Source organism: Apium graveolens, chromosome 11 (genome assembly GCF_009905375.1).
Source record: "Apium graveolens cultivar Ventura chromosome 11, ASM990537v1, whole genome shotgun sequence".
In the NCBI taxonomy this organism is placed as follows: Eukaryota; Viridiplantae; Streptophyta; class Magnoliopsida; order Apiales; family Apiaceae; genus Apium; species Apium graveolens.
Genome location: NC_133657.1, coordinates 120,851,915 through 120,866,834, shown reverse-complemented (window position 1 = coordinate 120,866,834; position 14,920 = coordinate 120,851,915). Strand labels below are relative to the sequence as shown.

Here is a 14,920-nt window from a genome sequence, read left to right as displayed (position 1 = left end):
GTGTTCAGGAATAAAATGGATGAAAATGGTATAATTACCAGAAACAAAGCAAGGTTGGTTGCAAAAGGCTACTCATAAGAAGAAGGAATTAATTATGATAAAACTTTTGCTCCAGTTACAAGACTTAAAGTTATAAGAATTTTCCTAGTATTTGCTGCACATTCTAACTTCAAAGTGTATCAAATGGATGTCAAATGTGCCTTTCTGAATGTTGAGCTAGAAGAAGAAGTATATGTACAACAGCCTCCTGACTTTGAGGATCCAAAATTTCTAAATTTTATGTACAAGTTACTCAAGGCTCTATATAAACTAAAACATGGCACCTAGAGCTTGGGATGACGCACTATCAGATTTCCTACTGAAGCATGGTTTTACTAGAGGAACCATAGACAAGACTTTTTTCTACAAGAAACATGGTGAATATATGATCCTAATTCAGATTTATGTGGATGATATCATCTTTGGTTCTACTAATGAGAAGCTTTGCCAAAGATTCTCCAAGCTTATGCAAAGTGTATATGAAATGAGTATGATAGGGGATCTCCACCCGTCCACTCCTGCATCGCCATTAAAGTCGATGAATCAATAGGAGCGGCCAGCATCTACAACTGCTCATAAGAAGGCCACTGGACTCCAACTGCCTTGCAAAGCTTCGTGACAATAGAAGCATACGGGATAGAGTTTTGTGATTTCCCCCTCAAAAACTTCAAAATCCCTTGGTAGGTGTACTCACCAAGGTCCACATAATATTCTTCATTCAGAATTCCCCATAACAACCTCGCCCTCTCCACTGTAACCTCATGTGCATGCAAAGAAGGAAGAATATTAGCACATATAAACGCATTCCAAGCATGAGCATACATGTTCATCGCGACAGCAGGGAAACTGCGATAATCGTTGGACCCCCTTTTGAACTTCCACACTGTGCCTGGCTGACAGAGAGTAGCAATAATCAAGTCCAAATCAAAGTCCTCAGGGGCCTTTGAATTCCAGTTCTCCTCCTGTGGTTTTCTTTGTCGTTGTCCAATCACATGGCGAATCACCTCGGGCTGATAATCAACAGTAAGCCCACGAACAACAGAAAACCCATTCCTGTTGGCCTTGGCGTTCGTATAGAACTCGCGAATAACACTCATCGGTATCGCCTCGGGTGACTCACAGAATATAATCCATCCCTTCTCAGCAATCATCGGTAGCAACTCACCATCCCTCCTTGATGGCAAGAACCCTCTCTCCCTCATAATAGGCTTAGTCAGAAGCTTGGTGTACTCTTCTTCAGCAACCCTATCCAACAATCAGGGCCTCGTAGTAGTATTCCTCGAAGAATCAGTAGAAGTCGGGTTGGTGCTACTGCTACCCACAGTTCGTGATCTCTTTGGGGCCATGAGAACTGAGAATAAGAGTTAGAGAGTTTGTGTTTGGTGTGTAAGAGAGATTTTGTAAAGTTAAAAGTGTGTGGGATGTGTATGTAGAGGTTGTATGTATTTATAGGGCAAAATTAGAGTTCGAATTTGATTAGGAGTGGGGATTGTGGCTAAGTATGGGGAGAATTCGTGGGTTAATGGGTGATATGGCTTCTGTGAATTTTGTTTTTGTTTTATTTTTTTTATATAGGCTGAAAAATAATTTTTCAAAAATCAAGGTCGCACGCGGCCTCCTGGAACCAGCAGGCGGGCACCTGCTAGCACGCGGTCGCGCGATCCTATTAGGCGGGCGCCTGCTAGGCTTCTGGAAAAAAATTTCTGCAACCTTTTTTCTGATTTTTTTTGGGTTTTTGGATAAAGTACTATATTCTAAGGGTTCCTATGGTCTCATATCTTGGGTTACTTCCCAAGAAGCGCTTCTTTTACGTCATTAGCTTGACGTGGTGTTATGCGATCAAGTTAACAATAAAATGGCACTAACCACTTCACGGTTTATCGTACCCCCATAATAGTGCTTCAATCTCTGACCATTTACTTTGAATGCTTGGCCTGGATCGTTCTCAAAAATCTCCATCACTCCATGTGGAAACAGAGTTTTAACGATAAATGGTCCAGACCACCTTGATTTCAACTTTCCAGGAAAAAGTCGGAGACGAGAATTGAATAGAAGAACTTATTGCCCGGACATGAATGACTTGGGCGATAGCTTCCTGTCATGCTACCTTTTTACCTTTTCCTTGTACATTTTGTTGTTTTCGTACGCTTGAAGTCAAAATTCATCAAGTTCATTTAAAGGAAGCATTCGCTTCTTCCCAGCTGTATCTAGATCAAGGTTTAACTTCTTCAATGCCCAATAATCCTTATGCTCAAGCTCCGCAGGTAAATGACATCCCTTACCATAGACAAGTTGAAATGAGGACATCCCAAGTGGAGTCTTGTATGTTGTTCTATAAGCCCAAATAGCTTCATCGAGCTTCAAAGACCAATCTTTCCTTGACGGACAAACGATTTTCTCTAGAATGTGCTTGATCTCTCTATTAGACACTTTAGCTTGACCATTAGTTTGCGGATGATAGGAAGTAGTAATGCGATGATTCACATTATAGCGTTACATCATATAAGTGAACTTATGATTGCATAAATGCGACCCTTCGCCACTTATGATAACTCATGGCGTTCCAAACCTTATGAAAATCTGCTTATGAAGAAAACTTAACACTACCTTTGCATCATTAATCAGTAGAGCTTTGACTTCTACCCATTTCGAGACATAATCGACTGCCAGCAAGATGTACTGATTATTGTAGGAAGAGATAAATGGTCCCATGAAATCGATTCCCCAAACATCGAAGACCTCAACTTCAAGTAGCACATTTAAATGCATCTCATCCCCTCTGGAAAGATTCCCAACTCTATGGCAACGATCACACCTTAAAACGAACTGATGTGCATCCTTAAACAACATAGGCCATAAAAAACCTGCTTGAAGAATACGAGCTGCTGTCTTTTTACCACCATAATGTCCACCATAAACTGTGGAATGAAAGTCTCGTAATATCCCCTCCGTCTCACAGAATGGGATGCATCTCCTGATGATCTAGTCAGCTCCTTTTCTAAACAAATATGGTTCATCCCACATGTACCAGTTCACCTCATGTAGAAACTTCTTAATTTGAGCCGCATTCATATTAGGAGGCATTATATTGCTAACAAGATAGTTCACAATATCCGTGAACCATGGCTCTTCCTCTTGAATTGCGAACAACTGCTAATCTGAAAAAGATTCGTTGATCAATGTCTTATCATGTGAAGTAGAACTGGGATTCTCCAATCTAGAGAGATGGTTAACCACTTGATTTTCAGTACCTTTTCGATCCTTGATCTCTAACTCGAATTCTTGTAGTAAGAGAACCCAACGAATAAGTCTAGGCTTCGAATCCTTCTTTGAGACCAGATAGCGGATGACAGCGTGATCAGTGAACATTGTCGCTTTTGTCCCCAGTAAATAAGATCGAAATTTTTCGAAACCAAAAACTATAGCGAAGAGCTCCTTCTCAGTAGTAGTGTAGTTCAGTTGGGCTCCATTTAGCGTCTTACTAGCATAGTAGACCACATGAAAGATATTAGTCTTTCGCTGCCCAAAAACTGCTCCCACTACATAATCACTTGCATCACACATCATCTCAAAAGGTTCTCTCCAATCAGGTGCCGTAATAACTGGTGTGATGATTAAACTCTTCTTGAGAGTCTCGAATGCTGCCAATCATTCATCATCAAATTTGAAAGGCACATCTTTCTCGAGCAAATTTTACAACGGCTTAGATATCTTAGAGAAGTCCTTGATAAAATGCCAATAAAAACCCGCATGACCGAGAAAGCTACGGATTCCTTTCACAGAAGTAGGTGGCGGAATATTTTCAATGAAGCCCACCTTGGCTTTATCCACCTCAAGACCTTTACTAGAGACCTTATGCCCAAGAATGATACCTTGTTGCACCATGAAGTGACATTTTTCCTAATTGAGCACCAGATTGGTCTCAACACACCTTTTGAGCACCAAACGGAGATTATTCAAGAATTCATCATACGAATGTCCAAAGACAGAGAAGTCATCCATGAATACTTTGACATTATTTCCAATTATATCTGAGAATATGGCCATCATGCATCTCTGAAAAGTGGAAGGTGCACCACATAAGCCAAAAGAAACTCTGCAAAAAGTAAACGTGCCAAATGGACAAGTGAAGGTAGTCTTCTCTTGATCTTCTGGTGCAATGCAAATCTGATTATAGCCCGAATAGCCATCCAGAAGACAATAATACTCATGACCAGCCAACCTATCAAGCATCTGATCAATGAATGGAAGAGGGAAGTGATCCTTCCTCGTGGCTTTATTCAACTTCATGTAGTCCATGCATACCCTCCATCATGTGACTGTTCGAGTGGGGATGAGCTCGTTCCTCTCATTTGCTACCACAGTAATACCTCCTTTCTTAGGTACACATTGCACGGGGCTCACCCAAGAACTTTTAGAAATATGATATATGATTCCTGCATCCAACCATTTTAGAATTTTTTTCTTCACCACTTCTTTCATTATAGGAGTAAGCCTTCGCTATTACTCAATAGTTGGCTAGCTACCTTCCTCTAGCAGAATTTTATGCATGTGGTACGAAGGGCTGATCCCTTTTATATTTGCTAGTCCATCCGATGGCCGATTTGAATTCTCTCAGAATCCTCAAGAGCTTGTCCTCATCACTATCTGAAAGGTCAGATGCAATAATAACAGACAAAGTAGATGCATCACCTAAAAAAGTATACCTCAAGTGTTCAGGCAATGGTTTAAGCTCCAAAGTAGGTACTTCCTCAATAGATTGTTTGAGCTTTCCCTCAACATTCTTGAGATCAGTACTACCAAGAGATTCAGATGGCATGTCTAACTTCCATTTCTAAGGAGAAGCATTCAAATATTGTAACTGCTCATTGCCTTCATCATATTCACTGTCAAAATCCCCCAATAAGGCTTTTTCTAAGGCGTCAGACCTTAGCACATGATCAAGTTCTGAAATAACTGCAGAATCGACCAAATCCACCTTGAAGCACTCCTCATCTTCTGTAGGGAATTTCATCGCATTGAATACATTGAATGTCACATCTTGATCTTGGACTCTCATAGTGAGTTCACCTTTTTGCACATCTATCAAGGTACGGCATGTGGCTAAGAAAGGTCTTCCCAAGATTATGGGAATCTTCTTATCTTCCTCGAAATCAAGAATGAAAAAATCTGCAGGAAAGATGAGCTTGTCTACCTTTACTAGCACATCCTCCACAATGCCTCGTGGGTATGTAATCGAACGATCATCCAATTGTAGAGACATGTAGGTGGGCTTCGGATCAGGAAAATTCAGCTTTTTGAAGATAGATAACGGCATTAGATTGATGCTTGCTCCCAAATCGCAAAGGCACTTGTCAAATGACAACTTGACAATGGTGCAAGGAATGGTGAAGCTACCTGGATCCTTAAGCTTTGGAGGTAACTTTTATTGCAGCACGACACTGTACTATTCCGTTAGAGCAATGGTATCAAGATCATCCAGTTTCACCTTTCTCAAAAGAATACCATTCATGAATTTCGCATAACTAGGCATTTGCTCAAGAGCCTCAGTGAAAGGTATGTTAATGTGAAGTTTCTTGAACACCTCCAGAAATTTACCAAGTTGCTTGTCCAACTTTTGTTTTTGCAATCGCTTAGGAAAAGGTGGTGGAGGATAAAGCTGTTTCTCCCCTGTATTACCCTCAGGAAGAGTGTGTTCAACAGTAGTCTACCTTGGTTCCCCCTCTTTCTCCTTTTACTTTCCTTCTTCATCTACAACTTCAAGTTCTACATTTTTTGCTTTTTCAGCATCAACAACTTTTCCAGACCTTAAGGTGACAACTTTGACTTGCTCTTTAGCTTCCTTCCTGCCTGGCACTTCAGTATCACTGGGAAGTATGCCAGGTTGACGATTGAGCAAGGCATTGGCAATTTGTCCAATTTGATTTTCCAAGGTCTTGATAAAAACAACCTGACTTTTGCTCAACATCTTTAACTCCTCAAAATCAATACTAGAAGGTGAATCAGCACCTCCATGTTGAGAATATGTTTGCCTTTGAGCAAATTGCTAAGGTTGCTGGAATCCAGGTAGATTAAACTGTTTATTTGCAGCTTGCTGATATGGTTACTGAACAACATTCTGATTATTGCTCCAGCTGAAATTGGGATGATTTCTATTATTAGGATGATAAGTAGCGGGCACTGGCTGCTGCGATCTCTGGAAATTGTTCATATACTGAACAGATTCATTAACAAGAGAACACTGATCCGTAGCATGAGAGCCTGCACAAAGCTCACAAACACTAGCTATTTGATTTATGCCATAGTTGGTTAAAGAATCGACCTTCATAGACAGCGCCTTGAGCTGCGCTGCAATAGCTGTAGCTGTATCAACTTTCAGAATACCTGCTACTTTCCCAGGCATCATCCTTTGAGTTGGATTTTGATACTCGTTTACAGCCATAGTTTCAATAAGATTATAGGCCTCAGTATAGCTTTTGGCCCACAAGGTGCCTCCAGAAGCTGCATCGAGCATGGGTTGAGATTGGACCCCCAAACTATTGTAGAAACCAGTGATCACCATCCAGTCAGGCATACCATGATGTGGACACTTTCTCAACATCTCCTTGTAGCGCTCCCAAGCTTCGCACATAGTTTCTCCTGGTTGCTGCGCAAACTGAGTAAGAGCACTCCTCATAGCTGCAGTTGTGGCCATTGGATAGAACTTCACCAGAAACTTTTGCGCAAGATCTTCCCAAGTAGTGATGGACCCGGCTGGTAAAGAATGTAACCAGTCCTTAGCTTTGTCCCTCAGAGAGAATGGGAAATTCTTCAGCTTGATATCCTCATCAGTGAAACCATTATATTTGAAAGTACTACAGATCTCGACAAAATTCCTGATATGCATGTTAGGATCTTCAGTCGCAGCCCCTCTGAAAAAAACAGAATTCTGCACCATCTAAATAGTGCCTGGATTGATTTCAAAATTATTGGCCTCAATAGCCGGATGAATGATGCTTGACTGAATGTCATCAATTTTAGGCCGAGAAAAGTCCATAAGAGCTGGATCAGCTTGAGCTAGACGATCACCCATTGTTTCAGGTTCTTTCTTTTCACTCCCTTTATCTGAATCTTCAAAAACTATCTTCTCCGGAGAGTCAAGAGCTTTATCTGTTTCCTCAGCTTTATCCAGATTTCTCTTGCGAGTGCGAGAATGTGGTTGCATAAATGCTCTCTAGGGTACCTGAAATAAAACTGAAAGCAGTAAGTAACAAGTCTTAATCAATGAATCCTAATAACCATTGATGGCAAGTACATAAACTAAACAAATTAACACCGAGTCCCCGACAACGGCGCGAAAAACTTGTTAGGCACAAAGCATGCGCTAAATAAATTACGCAAGTATACGCATTCGCAAGTAATATATAATGATTTCTAATTCGTTCCCACAGAGACTCTGATTAATTATATTTAATTAACACTTACTCACCAATGTATGATTATTCTTCAATGCCAAGACAATAACAATTAAGGTTGGTTAACTAATATTAACTATGAGAATTAAACACTTGAATTAACAATATTAAACACACATGAGATCCTAACTTCATTACTAATTCATGTTAGGAGTTGTCCCACATCATTTGTGAGAGGGGCAGTTTGCTAGAATATAAGCAGCCAGACAACTCCACTAGTATGAGGCCTTTTGGGAGGTGTCCAAAATCAAATCCGTGCGGGCTTGGCCCAGAGCGGAAAATATTATACTAATGTGGAGTTAGACCTGTTTAGCAATCCCAACAAGTGGTATCAGAGCCTCAGGTTATCAACGCTCCATAATAATCTTACGTGGGCTCCAGAATGGACCGAGGAGGAGGCAGATGGGCTACCCAGTATGGGCTCAAGAAAATAGGCAGATGGTCCTTCCAGTATGGACCTAGGGGGAGCAGATAGCCAGATGAACTTCCAGTATGGGTCCAGGGGGAGCAGATTCACAATCAGGTGGCAGATTTGACTGGTGTCAAGCTCGATGTGTGAAGGGGGAGATTGTTAGCCCGCACGGGTTTGTTTTTGGGCACCTCCCAAAAGGCCTCATACTAATTGGAGTTGTCTGGCTGCTTATATTCTAGCAAACTGCCCTTCCCACAAATGATGTGGGACAACTCCTAACACTTCATTCAATAGTTATTGTCATTAACCTTAGCATGTAATGGTGATGATATTAATCGAACAATACGAAACTGATAAACGCCAACTTTCGTTATACGAATACCATTCTACCAAGCATCCATAATTAAGATATAAGTCGAATATGCATCAATTATGTTGAGACCCTATATGTCTAGAGAATTTGACAACATAATGATTTAAGTGCAAGTTATTCATGATGATTATACAGAGCTAGTAAAACGGTTAGAGTTACCCACTAATCATGCATACAATACATGAACCTATGCCAGCATGACAAGTTCTAAATCTCAAGATTCACTGTCGCTTTACAAGAGATTAACATGTTATCTTACATGTTCGTGACGTATATAAGACGAATAAGCACAACCTATACTAGATATCATACAATCACCACATACCAAGGTATTAAACAATTAACTAAAGCAATCCATAGTAAATTCGCTAGAATCCCATGATCACAATTAGCCCATAATAGAACTCATCATCATCATGGGTTCATATGAAAGCATGATAATAACACAACAATATCAGGCTAATAAAAATACTTAATAAATAATAAAGTACGTCACAAGAGTATTAAGGTTCAAATCATTAAGAAAACTAACATCCATAGTTACAACGAATTAAAAGAATCACAAAAAAAATGTATGCTTCATCTTCTTCGTTGTTGCGTGCTAAAACGGTCTTCTCAATCTTTTTGCCCTCGCTCTTGATTTTCTTTTTTCTTCTTCTTAAGAAAACGTCTTCCCATAAGGTTTATATAATAGCCCAAGAGAACCAGCGCCAACAGAAGCCCAATTGTACTCGAATTAATAAAATCCAGATTCTAAAAATCCGCCCGCATGCGGTCGCTTGCATCTTCAACGCAGTCGCCTACTAACACGCGGCCGCCTGCTCCTAGCGCGCGGCCGCCTGCTACCTTTCTGGAAAATTCCTTATTATGCTTATATTTTTGCTAATTTCTTCGCTCATCACCCCTAGACTGATTCCAAGCACTTCCTTAAGCTTTATTTGATGAAAACCACCTATCTAAGCAAGTTATACCTTGAAATGCAAAAACACTAGAAAACACGTCAAATACACAAAATACTTAAGTCCAAGACACCAATTTAAGCCGTTATGAGACGCTCTAAGTGGTATAAAATGCCACTTATCAAGTTGTTGTGCTCAAGTGCTTTGGAATAGAATTCAGCTAATGGATTATAGCCTAGTGTTACATAAAATTCCTATTATGTGTGACAATACTAGTTCTATATCTATAGTAGCTAATCAAGTTAATCATTCTAGGACAAAGCACATTGATGTAAGGTACCATAATATTAGAGAACATGCTACAAATGGTACCATTGAGCTCGTGTTTGTACCAACAGAATAACAATTGGCTAACATTTTTACTAAACCTTTGGATGAAGCAACTTTCACTAGACTTGTAGGTGAAATTGGAATGCTTAATTCTTCATCCTAGGGCAAGAACGCAGCTAATATTTTGCAGCAGATTAATCTCCAGTAAATTAATATTAATTTGATTTAATTAGAAGTTAACTAAAATATAAATTATAATATTTCAGAAATCTCTGCATATTTGTATTTCAAATTCAAATTCAACTTGGAATTTTTCAAATTCTAAGTAAACTGCTTAGTTATTAATTTACATTCTTAATATATAAAATTAACACAAGGCAGAATTACATAAACCAAAAGTATATAGAGAACTGAGTTCTCGATAAGTCAAATTGACTTCTCGACAAATCATTTTAGGACTTCTTGAGTGAGTCCTCGATAAGTCAATTACTGACTTCTCGAGTGACTTCTCGACAGGCTTAATATGACTTATCAATAAGTCTTTGTAGAGTTCTCTAGTAGTGTTAATGCACTGAGTTCTCTACAAGTGTAATTTTTTGACCTATCAATAACTCAGAACTGAAATAATTTAATTTAATAAATTATTTTGGTAAAATACTTTTGGAAAATTTATTCTAATTTATTTTGAACTTGTTCAAATAAAAGTTGGAATTAATTCAGTCTACCTTTTGGACAAACTGTGTATTTATTTGACATCTCGATAAGTCAATTTTGAATTCTCCAAAAGAGTAATTTAAAATGACTTCTCGATATGTACTTCTTTTCTTAAAATGACTTCTCGATTGACAAACTCCAAGTGCCTATTTTTGAGTTCTCGACAAGTCACTTACTTTTACTATAAATACCCAGACTTCTCGATACATTTTTTTAACTTGGAATTTCTCAAAATTCTAAGCAAACTGAATATTTATTAATTCATATCCTAAATATATGAAGTTAATAAATAACAGATCAAAAGAAGCAAAAAGTATGAAAAACTGAAGTAATTTAATTCATAAATTATGTTCAACAAAATATTTTTGACATACTTTGTCTATTATTACTCAGACTTATTGACACATTTACGTGCTTATGTGCAATTTTTTTAATGTGGACTATGTTAGTCTAATGTAAGTAGAGTAGTACATTATATGTGATGTTTTGAGAATACTGATAATAGTTAAATTTATTTGACTATATGTTAATTATGTGTTTTGAATTTATTCAAAATAATTTCTTATCGGTATTTGTTTTGATGAGTTAGCTAGTGAAATATTTTACTGATAGGAAGGGTTACTTTTTGTAATATCCAAGAAAATTATGTGAATATTATATGTTAAATAAATAAATATTACGGGTTTTATAACATTAAGGTGGTTATTTCCATAATATTAAATGTTATAGCTGTTATGTGTGTTTCCGTGCGGGCCAGAAAAATTTTCGAGTAATTGTTATATGTTTAAACTGCAATTATATGAATCAATCTGTAATTTGGACTCGTATTTAATTGCGTCTTTATCAAGGTACTTGTTTTATCTCGTTTATGTGCATTTGTACGTATTTTATGCTTATTCGGGTTTTTCTATTAATTTAAGTATCTTTTTGTTTTTCAAAAATAAACGGACCGGGACCCCACCGGGACGTCAAACCCCACAAAATCTGTGTTTTTATTTTTATAAAAAATTTCATATTTCAAATTTTCAGTATTTCTGCATTTTTGAATTATTCGCAATTTTTGGGGAATTTTGACATTAATTTTATATTTCATCGTTTTTAAACTTATTCCCCGCAATTATTATTTTTGGATCTAATTATTATAATTAGGGGATAAAAACACCCTTATTTTATTTTGGGATATAAATTTTGTAAAAATATAAATACCAGCCAATCATTTATTTTATTCATTTTTTATAAAAAATTCAGAAAATTCATAAAACCAAGAACAGGTTTTGGGGGTGAAAATCTTTGTAGCACCTTCAATCACGGTTTTTGATCGATCTAGTAAACCAAATCAGACGTTCTGGTAGTCAAAATCCTCCTCTCAACGAGAGCTTTCTATTGGTATCAATATCTTGATCTGAGGTGCTTTATTTTTGAAAATCGAATTTTTGGTGTTCTTGTTCATAATAAATTGTTTTTCATTCTAGATGAATTGTTTGATGTTTTGAATGACTGATTAATGTTCCTAAGGCTGTAAGTGTTAGTCCCTAATAATGTAATAAGAATTACAGAAGGGGGGTTGAATGGAATTTTTGAACCTTTTTCAAAAATATAAAATGTTCTAACTTAAGATATATAAATATATATATATATATATATGACAATGTTTTGATTTGCAAAGTGCGGAATAACAAGTTAAATATGAATCAAAACACAACGTAATAAAAATACAAGTCTTTAAAACTTTCTGGTGGATTAGAAAGTATCCACCAGAGATATATAAATATATCGAGAGAACTCTGTGAAGCTTGAATAGCTCACAGCTGCTTACAAAAATAAGAACAACTAAACTTACAGAGAAATGCTAAGAATACAGCTTAGAAATGTTTCTCTGAGAATTTTCTTGCTTAGTCTCTTGTTGTTCTAATTGCTACTCTTGGTTTATATATCACCAAGATTACACAGTAATAAGACAAGATAATAAAACAAAACCTATCAAGTCTAATACTATGCTTCTTCATTACTTTATTCCAGCATCTTTGAATATCTTCATAATGGCATAGAAATGGCAATGCTTCTTTGTTCTCAAAAACCCAGTTGAATAGGCTTCCACATTCCTTTTGCATACACTCGATGCATGTGACTGTGTTGTCACTGTCAACAAGTGTTTGAATTGATTATTCGTCGGGTACATGATCATCCGTCGGGTTGCCTTGTTGATCATCCGTCGAGTAGAATTGTTGTTTATCCGTCGGGTAGCTATTTGGCACTTGACTTCATTTCATTTTTACAGAATTACAAGATATCATTTATATACAATTAATCAACCAATTCTGCATATCTAATCAAAGTCAACATGACTTATATGCTACTACAGAATCCAAACAAAGGTGTTTGCAGAAATGTGCTTCATGACTTATTATTACATAAGCTACTCACTCGATGATAACAAATCATCATCCGTCGGGACTATATTGAGTCATCCGTCGGGACTATATTCCTTATCCGTCGAGTGCTACATTTTTCACTAAGTTAAATCTACTAAGGTATTTTGTTAACGAAATTATCAAGTCCACAACATATCCACAACAATCTCCTCCAATTTATGTCTACTAGAATTGTAGCCATAAATAAAGAGAAACTTGATGATAACAAAACACCCTAAAAATACAAATTTAAATGGAAGTAGATAAAACTGTAAAGTGCTTCATTTATCACAATGTACAAAGATTTGCTCACAGTCATTTTCAAGGTGCTCCTCTAGCCTGAGCAGATTGATCTATTTCCTTGATGATCTAGATCCCTTTCCAAGCTTTCTGTTATTTTCTTCAATCTGATTTTGGAGCTGTCTATGGAATTCAAGTTCATCAGATTCTGAGAGATTTAGCATTCCTTGCATTTCCAGAAGAGTCTCATTGCTAGAGATGCTCAACTGGTCCTCTAATCTGAAGAATCTCCTAACTCCCTTATCATCCATGAATTCCATCAGCCAGTAGGGCCTTAGATGCACTCTACTCCCTGTGTAAGGTATAGTTAGAGTCTTTGGGAGTGCATCTTTAGCTCTAATACTCCTCAGTTCTTCAATCTTCTTTAGAACAAGTCTTCTAGCTGTCACATTGAATCTAAAGTTCTTTTTGAAGGATGAATAAACCTTTATCAGCACAGATTGACTTTCTTGAAGGATCCTGTGAAGTGGCCACTGTATCTCTTTTCCTCCCTTGTACTTGAATACTAACCTTTCAGGTAGAATCCTGTAAGCATCAATCCCTCTAACTTCTTCCAGTTCATCTAGATAGAGGTTTAAATCTGAAAATTCTTTGATGTCACATATGTACATGATGTCTCCCTTGTTGACTTTGGTTTGAGCTTTGGTTAGGGACTTGGATCTGAGAGTTGAAGGCTTCACTTTCTTGACTGCTCTGGTCTTTGTCTTCTTTGGTTTCATGAATTGAGGTAGATTGAGTTCAGGTATTGGTAGACTGTCCCAGTCTATTGGCTTATCCTTTGGAATGATAGGTTCACTATGAAAGTTCTTGGATTGATCTATCTTGAATTCTCCATGTGCCACATAGGGCATGGATGTTTGAGTTGTTATAGATGTAGACTCTTTGGGAAAGTACCCTTCCATCTCCTCATCACTGAAATCCAACTTTCTCTTTATTCTTTGCTTGTACCTTGACTTCTTTGTCTGTGGAGGTTCATTTGGAATTATTTGATCTTGAGATTCAACTGTTTCAGATGGTTGTGCAGAAACTTGTTGTGTAGGTTTCACAGCTTGTAGCTTGGCCAAGATAACAGTTTGCTCCTTCCTTTGTTTGACCTTTTTAGCATCTAGAGTAGCTTACTTCTTTTCTTGCTTCAATCTTTCCTTTTCTTCTCTCTTTGCTTCAGCAAATTGAGGGTGTCCAGCCACCACACAAATTTCTTTACCATTCCTGAAAACTTTATCAATTCTTCTTTTCAATGCTGAATCAGCTGGATCCTTGTAGAATGCTATGGACCTGGCCAACAGCTTCTTTTCATCAGGCTTTGGTGTCTCATACACTGTGTCCAAGGGGTTCTTTAGTGAAGATTTTGGATAGTTCACCCTTGGCTTCAAAATTAGCTTAGCCTTTGGAGATTTGATGCAGGATGGTTGTCCTCTTTCCAGATTCTTCATGTTAATTTCATTCACAGATATTTGCCTGACATGAGAGTGATGAATGGCTGATTCTGGCTTCTTTACTAACCCAAATCTCTTTTGCATATCCTCATCAATTTTCTCCCAGTTGATTGGACTCAACTGCTTCTTCTCAGCTGCTCTCAATGTGGCTGCTGCTTCATTTATGAGATCAATACTGTTTGTTGTTGGTGGCTTGGTGAAAGTAATTGCAGGAACAAGTACTTTACTGACGTGAATGTTAAGCTGTTTCTCCCCCTCACTTGATCCTTTCTCCCCTTTTTGTTATCATCAAGTTGTGTGGGAGGGAGTTGAGTTGCCACAAGTTGTTGGAGTAATGCAGTTTGAGCTTCTTGATTGTCTAGTATCTTGGTCATTGACTTCTCTACAGCAGATATTCTTGAGTCCATGGCCTCAACTTTCCTATTTAGATCAGCCTCCTTCCTTAGTTTGTGAGCAATTTCAGTCATGGTGGTTGCAGGGAGTCTAACATTCATCCTTTCTATAACATCCTGCTTGACTTCATAAATTTCCTGCTTGATGGCATCCACACTC

General features: G+C 37.7%; 1 non-coding gene across 1 annotated transcript; it reads left to right on the top strand.

The window, feature by feature from the left end:
• Window positions 1-6,611: 6,611 nt before the first annotated feature.
• LOC141699619 (small nucleolar RNA R71) lies at window positions 6,612-6,718 on the top strand. The gene has a single exon (XR_012566061.1). It is a non-coding gene; the product is annotated as a small nucleolar RNA R71 (small nucleolar RNA).
• The last annotated feature ends 8,202 nt before the right edge of the window (window positions 6,719-14,920 follow it).